Source organism: Schistocerca piceifrons, unplaced genomic scaffold (assembly GCF_021461385.2).
Source record: "Schistocerca piceifrons isolate TAMUIC-IGC-003096 unplaced genomic scaffold, iqSchPice1.1 HiC_scaffold_1682, whole genome shotgun sequence".
In the NCBI taxonomy this organism is placed as follows: domain Eukaryota; kingdom Metazoa; phylum Arthropoda; class Insecta; order Orthoptera; family Acrididae; genus Schistocerca; species Schistocerca piceifrons.
Window position 1 is genome coordinate 3,498,523 of NW_025727548.1, and position 13,769 is coordinate 3,512,291.

At 40.2% G+C, this 13,769-nt stretch overlaps 1 long non-coding RNA gene across 2 annotated transcripts in view; it reads right to left on the bottom strand.

The window, feature by feature from the left end:
* Positions 1-12,286, bottom strand: part of LOC124735539 — an 80,956-nt gene extending 68,670 nt beyond the window's left edge. For both annotated transcript variants that reach the window (XR_007009442.1, XR_007009443.1), the window contains exon 1: positions 12,092-12,286. This is a non-coding gene — a long non-coding RNA (uncharacterized LOC124735539). The remainder of the gene's footprint in view (positions 1-12,091) is intronic.
* Between the last annotated feature and the right edge of the window lie 1,483 nt (positions 12,287-13,769).

The following is a 13,769-nucleotide window of genomic DNA, read 5'->3' on the forward strand; positions in this document are numbered from 1 at the left end:
TAATGTCATAGTTGTGTTATACTCTGTGCTCATAAAATTGTTTCCGACCACCTGCTCAGAAAATAAAACTTTTGCCAAAGTGATAGCAGCTTTAAACTCCCACTTCTGTGACAGTGTAAATGAGGTGGCTGCATGCTACAAATTTTTCTGTCTCCTGCATGGTCCTACTCAGTCAAATAATTTGTGGTTAGCTGACCTAACATCTGATTGTGACTTTAATTGCTCCTGTGGACTCTCCTATGTGGATATCATGATTCGGGATGCTACAACGCAGAATGTGGTGGATCACTGCATCCACGAACAACTCCTAAGATTTAAAAACCCGTCTTTGCTGTGAGTAGTACACTTCCTAAACAGACAAGATACATTATGTATGGCTACTTCCACATTCTACGTGACCTCGGGTGTGAGTACTGTTAGCGAGGCACAACACGTGTCCTCCAGCCCTGCCCCGGCACACGGAGCTACACCGCACCGCTCGCATGCAAGTAAACAATTTTTCAACCAGGCACCCACTAAGCAACTGAAATCTTCTCCGAATTGCTTTCATGCCCAACCACGGGACAGTTGCCCATCCTGTCATGCACAGTATTAAAGGACATGTGCAAGCTGTGTGTAGTAAGAGGCACTCTAATTCTCAGACTGTTTCACATTGGCGTGACTCGAGTGGGGGTCACCACAATGGAAACTGCCATGATCATAGTTCCCATCATCAGCCTATGGACATTAATGCCATTTCTTCAAGGCCTTCTGCTTCACATGCTTCTACAGCTTGTAGTGTGCATGAATAAGCTTTGCCAGACGCTTCCTCTTGCATTCAGCGCAATGCGAATAACCTTTTTGTGACTTTGAACATTTGTGGAAATTCTGTTCGTGTGCAGTTGGACATTTGTGAGTCTGTTTCTTTACTCAACAGATCAACTTATGACATGCTTGGTTTGTCCCCACTTCCATGCTGACTGCATTTCCTGGACAGGCCTTGGTTATGCCACAGACTTTGCAGCGCATATTGTAGTTAGAGACAATGCCATGGCATTCTTCCGGCGCGCACACCTGGTACCACATGCACAGTGCGACGCCGTGGCTGCTGAACTTCAGCGTTTGCAAGACAGTGGTGTCATTGGACCTGTTTCTGCTTTGCAATGGGCTTTGTCTATAGTGTGTGTGAAAAAACCAAATGGTCGTCTCAGTATTTGTGCTGACTTTGTCTACAGTCAATCCCCAGATAGTGGGAGCTACATTTCCCTTATCACATCCTGAAGACATTTTTGTTAAGCTTGGTGTGAGTATATTCTTTTCCAAGATTGACTTGCGGGATGCATACTTTCAAATTCCACTCAATGAACAGTCGTGGCGATATTTTATGATCAACACCCACCTTGGATTGTTCAAGTTTCTCCACCTTCCATTCAGTTGTGCTTCGGCTCCTGCTATTTTTCAGTCTTGCTTGCAGCAGTTGTGTGTTGGTTGTTCCAATTATATGGATGGTATTGTGGTATCAGGTCACACCCCTGACAAACATTTGCAGAATTTGGGGCTTTATTTACTGTACTTTTGCAGGCAGGATTCAAGTGTAACAGAGACAAGTACAAATATTTTCAAACTGAGATTCGGTATTTAGGGCATATGATTAACGGACAGGGTATCCACCCCTCACCATCACATCTCCATGCGATTAGGGACTTGCCAACACCCAGGAACTTGAAAGAACTTCAGCCTGTGTTAGGCAGATTCACATATTATGTTTGGTTTATACCAAATGCAGTGCCTTCGGTTTAAGAACATTCTTTTTGTTTGGTCTTCAGATTGTGATGCTGCTTTCCACAACCTTAAATCTGCTCTGCTGAGTGATCACTGTTTGATTCCTTCCGATCACTGCAAACCAGATGTTTTGGCTGTCAATGCATCTTCTCATGGCATCAGGGCAATTCTGTCCCACAGCATTACTTCTGTCGAGTGCCCGGTCGCTTTTGCATCTAAATTGCTCAATTCTGCCCAGCAAAACTATTCTCAAATTGAGAAAGAGGCTTTAGCTATTGTATATGGAGTGACCAAGTTTCATGATTTATTGTACGGTCCCAAGTTCTATTTGGTCACCAACCATAAGCCTTTGACGTTCTTGTTTCACCTGTCAAAGCCAGTTCCAGCCCATACTGCACAACAGTTGCAACGTTGGTCTTTGTTTTTGTCTAATTACAATTATGAAATTTTGTTTTGGCCTACAGCCAATGCTTTGTCGTATCTACCTATCAGTCCTGACGAAGTGTTTGATTCTACCGAATTGCCATGCACGTTCATTGATTCGCAAGACAAGGATTTCAATGATGGTTTTCCGATGGATTTTTGTTGCATTGCTTCTGCGACAACCGCTGACGCTTCTTTGCAGTACATTCAAACTCAATGGCCTCTGTCTGCTATGCGGATTAGTGATCCCCTTGTTCGACATTACTTTGCGCAACATCTCAACTTGTCTGTACACCAAGATGTTATTTTGTTACGAACTGACACTGATCAGTCTTGTGTGGTTATACCTCATTCATTGCAGTCGGAAATCCTCCTCTTACTGCATGTCATTGGGGAATAATGAGGACGAAGCAATTAGTGCGTTGTCACTGCACTTGGGTCAGTATTGATAACCAATTGAGAATTTGCTTGCTAACTGTCGCTCTTGCATGGAGCACCAATTTGCTCCTTGCCAGTGCTTCTTCACATGACCGACTCCTACTGCACATTGGCAACATGTGCATATTGATTTTGCGGCTCCTTTCTGGGGCACCCACTGGTTGCTAGTCATTGATGCTTACAGCAACTTTCCTTTTGTTGTACCTATCTCTTGTACCACATCTGCCAGTACTATTCAGACCTTGATGTCTATTTTTTGCATTGAGGGCCTTCCTGAAGTCATTGTCTCTGACAATGGCCCCCCAATTTGTGTCCTCTGAGTTTTAAGTGTTCTGCACTGCTAATGGCATTCGCCATCTGACCTCAGCCCAGTTCCACCTCCATTTGAACGGCAAGGCTGAACACTTTGTGCATACATTTAAGTCGCAGATGAACAAGCTGCATGCCAAACACTCTCGCAAGCGCTCCCAGCTGTGTGGCACCCATTCCCCAGTGCAACTGCTACATGGCTGCACACATCGGTTGCTATTGCAGGTGTTGCACCCGCCACTGGAAGCTCCCTTTGCTTTGCCTTGTTATGGCTGGGCGCCACATTATTTGGTTTTCTATCGTGTTTTCTCTGTTAGGCAGCACTGGGAGCAGGGGCGCATTCTTCGCCAGCTTGGCCGTGTCTTGTTTGTGATTTCTGGTCCCTTTGGCACTGTCAAGCGACACCAAAACCAGATCTGATTGTGACGTCCTCGGTTTTTTGCTGCTGGTTCTTTTCTGGCAGAATTGGATGTTTTGCAGCTTCTCCTGCCACAGCCCATGACTCAACTGATGGCATCTCTGTTGCTTGTGCCTAAGGTGCGGGTGCCCCTGACTGCGCCAATGGTCCGGTCTACTGTGCCGGACGGGTGCCACCTGTCACCGCCATGGCCCCACCTCCAGCTGCCATTGCTGACGTGTTCCTCCACGGTGCCTGGGCCAATGGAAGCTGAGGCTGACATGACGCCAACACTGTCGTCCATGGAGGTTGTTGCTTCGACTCTTTGTCTGAGCATACCCAGTGGCGGTGCGCGTCCCAGGCAGGTTTTGCAATGGGCATTTTCCTCTCCCCCTCGCAAGCAATTCGGGGACGCAGGTGGGCAGCCGTCCCTGCAATTCAGTTGTCCGCCCCCTCAATTCTGCCACCCCTGGGTCCCTTACCCCACTGTCAGAAGCCCTATTCCATGACGGTTCACTGTTTCAGGGGGGAGGGGTGTGGCATCGATAGTTACAATGCCACAATGCAGGTGCACACTCTCGTAAGTTGGCACTACAAGAGAAGACTAACTAGACCGACCACAGAGCCCTCTGGCCGACACTGTGGGGCTCAGTGAGTGCCATCTTGATTTCTGGCCCATTTCATCAAGAGCAGATGGTCTGGAAATACTGCTTCTAATAAAAAGTGGGTTAGCTTGGTGTTGAGACTTTGTATTAGTTCCCTCTCGGCCTATATTACAGAAGCAGTTCATAGGAGTAGATCCACACACTGCCTATCCAGGCGATATTCAAAATGTAAAGTTTCACTATGTGTTACTGATAAAGCTGTATCAATTTTCCAATGAGTGTATCGCAGGTCCAAAGACTATTTGCTTGGCCCAGAGTGGGTACACAAGCAGCAGGCTTTTAGAGCAATGTGAATTGTTGAGCTGCAATCTCTCTTGGAGGTCTGATAGCTATGGAGAGAGGGCGCTGATCAAAACAGTGTGGTCAGCCAACACCAGTATAGTGGGAGGGGAGCAGAGTACATTTGACTAATGGGCCAGTCGGTGTAAATGTTTCCATCAGGCAAAGGCACAACATGAGCTGCTGTGAAGTGTTGTTGTTTGAAATTCCTTTTCTGGCGAGTGGATGTACTGATTAAATTATGGCAACTTTTGACTGTTAAACTGTCTGACAATTTGATAGAATTATCTGGTACCCATGCAGCTCTGCTGAGGAGATGAACTTTATTCCTTGACATTTGTTTTGCTTGTTTAGGTTAAGACAAGTGGGTTAATATGAACCTTGTCACTGACCTGTGATTGCCAGTTAATGAAAGACATTGTTGACCCTTCATTCCTGATGTTGTGCAATGTTGCACTCACCTTAGCAAGTCTACATGTCTAGAAGCTGGCACTGCAGCAGTCAGAGGATCCTTAATTGGCATATTATTAATTGGTAAGTTTTCTGTTGTAGAAGTTTATAAATCGGTGTTGATGTAACACTGGTCTCAGTGACAGACTGTGAAGGAGTGGGCTGGATTTGATCCTGTGGTGTTGTGCAACATGTCCCCCCGTGAAGCAGTGGCCATGTTGATTGAGCTCCAAAGCAGCCCCAGAGCACTACAATACAAGTGGTATGCCTACGAGGGTGAAGAAATTAGTTCTGTCTGTTGAAGTCAAATTGTTCTAGTTTGAGTGTTTCGTGATGTTCTTGGTTTTTGACTCTATTATGCTTGCAACTTGGAAGTAACTGAAGGTATTGTCTGTAGAGATGTTTTTGGATAACTTACTTGGGACAGAAATTACAACACTTTTGGTTGCTTAATGTATTATTGAAATTTATGAGCCTAATCATGCAAACCACACAAGGATATTTAAAATTTTGATTATTTTATCACTGTTCTGCTGGACTGTTAAGTTTTGCATTACGAAACTGGAGTGAGGTGTTTTAAGCATTTTAAAGATTTATAGAAGATCCAAGTTATTGGGGATGATTCTGAAAGGTCAAGGTATGTGTGTAATGACAATGGTAAAATAATTGTTATGTTACATAATTAATCCTCTATTCGAAAAAGAATCCCATATTGAAGTCTGACCCACTCAAACGATCACCCTCCCATATCCTTTTTTGTCCAAGGGGATTTGAATTATGTAGATTGTAATCATTTGCAGACTGTTGAATTATCGAAGCAACTGTTTCTTAATACCTCTCCAGGGTTGCCACAAGTTTCCTCAAGTGAAATTCTCTGATATTTCTCTGATTTCCAGATAAGTTTTAGCATTTTTCCCTGACAAATTTTGATCTCAAGAGTAAGGAAAGACGTAAGTTGATAAAAAATGTAAGGACTTTTGCATTTCTAAACTTCTGAACAAAAATGTTAAGTACTAACATCAACATCTTTTGTAATGAACTGTTTTTAGATGGAGAAAGCAAGCAAAATGGTATATATGTTTCATTAAGACCACTGATGTTACTTTATTTCAATAAAGCAAAACACATTTGATGACAAAAATAGGCATTTTGCTGGAGTTGCAAGACAGATTTAAAATACCTTCACTACTTCCAGAAATAGACCCAGAAAAAAGTAAGCCTCTTGAAGGAAATATGTAAGTTGGGGAAGAGTTGTGTAAACTAACACTATAAGTGCCTGCCAATAAAATGTTGCTTCTACTACATTTGTTATTGTCAGTTATTATCCACTGTGTTATGGCAATTATTGTACAGGTATTGTGTGATTTTTCTATCAAGAAATACATGAGTACATAGCATACAAACTGCAGCGATTGCCACAACTTTCTTTTTCTTATCATCCATACTTTCTAATATATAAACTACTTTAGAAGTGCCAAAATGTACTAGAATAAACAAAATGTCTATAAAATGCTACACTGTTCAATTTACTTGCAGTGAGACAGTCGCAATTCCTGAAATCCATCGCCCATGGCCTCTGGCCTGCTGAGGAACACCAAAGTCCTGGGTCCATGGTTAAACCATGAAAATCCACACACAGCCTGACGACTGGTTTGGTGCAGCTCTCCACATTACTCTATCTCATACAAGGCTCTGCATCTCTAAATAGCTGCTGTACTCTACATCCTTTTGAAGCTGAGTACTGTATTCATCTCTTGGCCTCCCTCTATAAGGTACCCCTCGCACTTCCCTCCAATACTAAATTTGTGATCGCTTGATGTGTCAGAATGTGTCCCATCAACCAATCCCTTCTTCTAGTCATGTAGTGCCACAAATTTCTTTTTTCTCCAATTTTATTCAGTATTTCCTCATTAGTTACATGGTCTACCCATCCAGTCTTGAGTATTCTTCTGTAGCACCACATTTCAAAAGCCTCTGTTTCTTCCTGTCTAAAGTGTTTATCATCCACTTACATACAGAGCTACACTCCATACAAATACTTCCAGAAAAACACTTCCTAAAATTTAAATCTATATTCAACATTAATAAATTTCTCTTCTTTAGAAACACTTTTCTTGCCACTGCCAAGCCACATTTTACATCCTCTCACTTTGCTCATCATTAGTCATTTTGCTGTTCAAACAGCAAAACTCATGTAATACTTTAAATGCCTCATTTCCTAATCTGATTCCATCTGCATCACCTGACTACATTCCCTCATACTTGTTTTGCTTTTGTTAATGTTCATCTTTTAACCTACTTTCAAGACACTGTCCATTCTGTTCAACTGCTCTTCTAAGTTCTTTGCTGTCTCTGACAGAATTACAATCTCACTAGCAAACCTCAAAGTTTTTATTTCTTCTCCTTGGCCTTTAATTCCTGCTCCTAATTTTTCTTTGGTTTCTTCACTGCTTACTGAATATACAGATTGAACAATATCAGGGATAGGCTACAACCCAATCTCACTCTCTTCTCAACCAATGCTTCCCTTTCATACCCTTTGACTTCTGAACAAGTTGTAAATAACTTCTGGATTCCTGTTTTTTAGCTGTGCCACTGTCACAATTTTATTCCACAGCATTGTCAAAAGCCTTACAAATGCTGTAAATGTGGGTTTGCTTTTCCTTAATCTATCTTCTAAGAAATATCACGGAGTCAATATTGCCTCACATGTTCCTACATTTGTCTGGGATTCAAACAGATCTTCCCCAAGGTTAGCTTCAACCAGTTTTTTTCATTCTTCGACAAAGAATTCATGTTAATATTTCACTTATTAAATGTACTGTTTGGTAATATCCGTTGGCCGGTGTGACCGAGCGGTTCTCAGTGCTTCAGTCTGGAACCGCGCGAACGCTACGGTCGCAGGTTCGAATGCTGCCTTGGGCATGGATGTGTGTGATGTCCTTACGTTAGTTAAGTTTTTAAGTAGTTCTAAGTTCTAGGGGACTGATGACCTCAGAAGTTGAGTCCCATAGTGCTCAGAGCCATTTTTTTTTTTTGGTAATATCCATACCTATCAACACGTACTTTCTTTGGAATTAGAATATTATGCTCTTGTTCTTTTGTTAGGAGGGAAACGACTATTTGGAAAAAAGAAAAAAAAAAAAAAAAAAGAGAAACCACTTCTCCCATACATTAATTAGCTAGTATTTTAATTTAACACTTCAAACAGAGTGTTTCAGCAACTTTATGCAGACCACAACCTGCTGCCTACATACTTGCAAACATAAACACAACTTATATTATTGTGTATTCTTGAGTACCCTTGAGTATACTGCACATAGAATGGCTACTACATTCTTTTATTTTGACTGTAAATATTTGAATATTTTCATTTTCTTGTCATAAGTCAATTTATAACCAATTATAACTTTTTGCACCAGAATAAATAAGCTCCATTTTGAATACTAGAGATTGATATGTAATCTATATAAGAATTGTATTTAATTCTAATATTGTGTTAGTGAATTTATGAATTCATCCTAAATTAACTTTTTATCATGAACCAGAAATACCAGTATGGATTATATGTACTGACATGTAAGTATATGAATTCTTAGCTCCCTGAAGAGGCTTCTTCAAGAAATTTACTTGTCAACTTGACAAAATGTTCTTATTTCAACTTCTGTAGCAATCATATTTTTTTTTTTTCATTTAAACTTCAACAAGTTGCAGATTATACCATAGGATAGAACTGAGTACATGAAATGTATTTGTAGATGCAAATATTGACAAACATTAGCTGTATAATGGAATGACAATGAAATTTTTTTTTTGATTGACCTAGACTTGCGGCAGGTTTCTGGCTTATTAATAGCTGTCAGTTTACCATTAGGCTACCCAAGCATTCTCCATGGCTAGACCCAAACTTCCATATGTTGTCAATCTGCACTTGTTCATCTGTTATGTATATTCCCATACAGGAGAGATATTTTAGTTGAAAGTCACTAGCCCAGTATTGGTGGATAAATAAAATATTGCAGTGGCTTTGTTGTTCTGAAGTACAATGCATGTTCCTTTAGACATGCACGCATGTGAAAAGGAACAGGCACAGCATGGACAACCATCAGCTGTATAACTGAATGACAATAATGAAAATTTGTGCTGTACGAGGACTCAAATGTGGATTTCCCACTTATCAGGAGTGGTCACTTTATAATTAGGCTATCTGAGTGTGACCCACAGCCATGCATTTGCAACTGGCATTCATATGTTAACTATGTATATTGCCATACAGGGGTGACATTTTTAACTGAAAGCCACGTGCTAAGTGTCGGTGGATGGTTACAATATTGCAGTGCCTGTGTTGTTCATAATTATGATGCAATGTTCCTGAAATCGGAATGATCACATAGATAATATTTTGGGGGAGGCAAACCAAAGACTTCATTTTACTTGCAGAGCACTTAGAAGATGCAACAGGTCTACTAAGGAGATTGCCTACATTATGCTTGTCCATCCTCTGCTATGGTATGACTGTGCAGTATGGTACCCTTTCCAGATGGGATTGACGAGAGGACATTGAAAAAGTTCAGAGAAGGGCAGCTCATTTGGTATTATCAAAAATTCGGGGAGAGAGAGATGGACATTATAGATGACTAATGATTCCATTCATTAAAACAAAACTGTTTTTCAGAGCAGTGATATCTTTTCAGCAAAGTCCGTTTTTCCCATTCACTGTTACAGAGTGGAACGGTAGAGGAATAGTAAAAGTGTTTTGATGAACCCTCTGCAAGACACTTAAAGGTGACTTACAGAGTATTCATGCAGGTGTAGCTCAAGATGACACTACCTCAGAGGTGCAATGAGATTTATTGTTACTTCAACTGATGTTGCTAAATAAAATGATGTACTATCATGTAGGAGGTATTTTATGTACAAAAATTAATTTTGAATCGTGATGATAACTGCGGGTCCAGATGCGATGAGGTGAACAAAAATTATGTCATACTCCTGTGTCATGTCTCACAACAGGACTTGTATGTAGAGCTATCATCACTATATGACTGCGTATGGGCTATTCTTGGTGTTGTGGTAGATAGTTGCAGATGGCCTTGTGATCGCGATTGAACGGGGAAACACAAAAGCTGCGTAGAATCTTATTGTGAATGATGTTTTGCAATATCTTGGCTATTTGTGTATCAAGTCATGGCAATATAGCTGTTGTGCAAACATCATGGACAAAAAGTTCGTAATTTTTGCGAGATGTGTCTCTGCCAAGTAATATGGTTCAATGAAATGTGGGCCACTCATATAAAGAACTGCTACAGTGTAGTGGAGGTCAGTGAAAGAAGTGCGCAATGAGAAGACCAGAAACAACAATTTCATTCAAAGTAGAATGTAGACTAAAGTGTCCGCGTTTCATGATGGTCCCCAGGTTTACAAATGGCGGGACATGGCTCTTAATGGAATGTGTGATAATCACTGATGACAGTGCATGCTCTATTGCGTCCCCCTATGCTGACCGTAAGGTTGGTAATAAGTTTTTGTGCCAGGGCCTTCGTGGCACCAACATCTCTACTGCTATACCACGTGACTATTGGCAAAACAATGGTGGTATCCTGTTGTGCTTATGGTTGTACCGATCGTTTTGTGAAGGGAAGTAACATTAAATTTCACGTGTAAGTATTATTAGTTTAATTTAGCGGCATTTCTTGAATACTGATAAGCTATTGTGTGTATCATATCCTTACCCAGAACGCCACAGTTACGTAAATTGGCGGTTTGAAGTGCTGTGTGTGTTTCCAGGCGTACATTGCAATTGTATATATTTCTTGAAATGGTAAGCTACAAAGCTGCTTTTTCTCTTTCGTATAGATTTCCAAAGGACGAAGGGCGCAGGCAGATGTGGATACAGGCAGTGAAACGAAAAGATTTCAAGCCTACTGCGCACACACACATCTGTTCGAAGCACTTTGAAGAATATATATATATATATATATAGATAGATTGTGTGTGTGTGTGTGTGTGTGAGATATATATATATATATATTTATTTATTACCAATAACCCTTCCCACTCCAAAAGCAATGGCAATGTGCATTGCTACTACATAAGAAGAAAGGATGATTTTTGCTATCCTGGATTAAATCTGACTTTGGTACAAAAAAGGGGTGAATTATTATTTTGAAGAACAATTTGCAAAAACAAGTTAGGGGTTTGATTTCTCATCAGAGTTTAGTTTTATTTTGTACTTCCCAGTTACAAAACATACGAATATCAGAAACAGATACTGAATACCATTTGCAAAAAGGTAGTTGTATGGCCTATGTTAGTTTCCAGATAATAAGCTGTAATGTATGGGATAAATAATATGCTGCTACAAAAATCTTTGGTCATTTACCAAAAAGCATTAAAAGCCTGACAGATAGCCAACCAGCATTTAAAATCAAACTAAAAGAATCTATGAATGACAGCTCCTACTCAGTAGACGATTTTTTAGGTATAAATAAGTGATTGGAAGAATTGTCATGTAATGATAGGTCTACCTTTCATTAAACTGACACATCGTTGCGAAGTATCGTATTCATGTAAGTAGGTACTGATTCTGTAGATATCTTATTTGATACATCTACGAAACAAACTGTTTAAACCAAAAAAGACCTTTCAAATGAAACTGCTTTACGTTTTGTGGGTGAACGACACAATTGAGTTCGTTACATTCGATGTGAACACGTGTGTTTACGTTACAGGTTTCGTTGTTTATGCCGATTTATGAAGGCCAGGGCGTTTGATTCATCTACCAGCAGGATATGCTGCAATACGTTTCCCTAATGCATCTCACACATGTTCGATGGGGTTTACGTTACGACAACGGACAGGCCAGCCCATTCGCCAAATATCCTCTCACTGCAAGAGAACCCCCAACAGTGCTTTTCGATGCGACTGGGCATTATTATTCATCAAGGGCCTTGTACGAAACTTTTTTCATAGTTTTAAATAACGGCAGTATTTGGGATAAGGATAGTTGTGTGAACTGAAAAAATCTTTAAAAATAAACCAAAAAAGCGAAATAATAATCATCATTTTATGACGCACCCTTTTCTATATATTTCCACAAAGAAAATTTGAACGAAATTCTTTCCAGAGCGTTAGAATACCTCATTGTAAACGATACATCGTATAAGAATTTGGGCTTCATGGACTTTTTATTTTTGATTTTCCTTAAGGGATACGAAAATGTTAGTTGATTTAGTTAGTCCTGAAATGGCTACATACAACTGCCTGCAAGTAAGGAATGGATAAGGTAAATATGATCCTGCGTTTTGAAACTTTTGTCCCTGTGACTTGCTTATAGCGACAGCAAATGCAATTTCAATTCGCTTCTTACCTGATATTCACTACGACCTCAGTAAATTCTAACTGTATTTTGGGTCTTTGATTGCATTTATTACTTCATGTAAGCACGTTAATCCGTAGCAGCAATACGTAATTCACAATTTATGTTGACAATGACTAATACCTTTGTTGTTTCGTATTAAGTATTTACTCTATGTCGTTTCGAAACGTATATTCGTTGAGAAAAGTCAACCTGTACGACGGGCAGAGATAATGACTACTGCAGTGGTCACCGTTATTATCAGTGACGCTGCTGTATACAAATTATCTAGTTAATAATGAGTTATTTGTAATAGGATAATATGAAAAGTGAGTCTCTTGTTCGTGAGTAAGAGGTTAGCTTCACAAAATACAGGTATGATGCCGGGCATCCATGATGCCCTTTTCCCTATGATAGTTCAAAATTTTCGACAAACAGTAAGTTTTTAGCGCAAACTCGGTATGCAGTATGAGAAACAATTAAAAATTTTCTAACGATGCCTCGTTCATCTCTGTGCGATTAGAATGTCTTGAAGAGGGATGTTGAGTTGTGAAATAATACATACGAATGAAACTGAAGCCAGTGCCGAATGCAGCTCCGGAAAGACAAACGAGGGAAACAAGTACAGTGTCGCAATAACGATGACAGGTGGGTGCGGAGGTCAGTTCGATCAAGTAACATTATGCCTTTGCCTACCATTAACACCTGCACCACGAAAACAATCATGTTCGACAATGTTCCTGAATGTATTAACAATTACTAGGCTACCTCTCGCCACATGGGGGAAGATACAGCTTCCCAGAAATAGTGTTTTGGTACAGGAGTCGATATTTACTATGTGATGCGCAATACTTGACATGAATTTACATTCCCCTGTAAGCTAAAAGTATCAGTTTGCTGCAATGGAAGAGTAAAAATAATGTATTTCACTTTCTGACTTTCAGTAATAGAAAAAGATCCAAAAATGTGTGAAAGAGCTGTTGGCTGTGGTCCAGCTCAAAACACTGTGCTCTAGAGTTTAGTTTGTCACACCAGACTCCGGCCACCAATCATGGAAGTCGGCTGATAGGGACCAATGTCCACTCAGGTGACTGCAACACGTCATTTCCTGAACCAATGATGTATGCTGGTGCACTCGCTCTGCCAAGCATGAAATTATTTCCTTTTTATTATGACTTACCACGTGAAATATATGTGACGAAACGAATGAACACAGTGCAGTAACTAAATTGGCGTGCCCATTTCTCAGGCAGAGTATGTCATGAGGGATGTTTAAGAGTTAAGATTTCCATGGGAAAAAAGTCAGGATTATTAGTTTGTAGCTGTGTCTGTGACAACCACAGATAAACTCTTCTCTATTATAAGTTTCTTTTCTCAGGCATTCTCTCTTGATCTGGGTCTCTTATACTCTGAAGATGGCTTCGGAAACATGAAGCTCTGGAAACTTGATCTGTATTGAGAGTTGTGCCATGAAGAAATTGCAAGGTTGGTGATGCATAACATACAATTGCTACAGATAGGCTAAGTGGTTGGCAGTGAATGCATTCAACAATGCTGTTACATTTCTGATGGAACAAGATTCTGAATGAAAGTGAATAGGCCTATGCATGTACCGTTGTGTAACTAACGCTCTAGTATAAAGGTAACAATAGTTACACTCAATGAGTATTCTCATGTTGCTAAAATAATT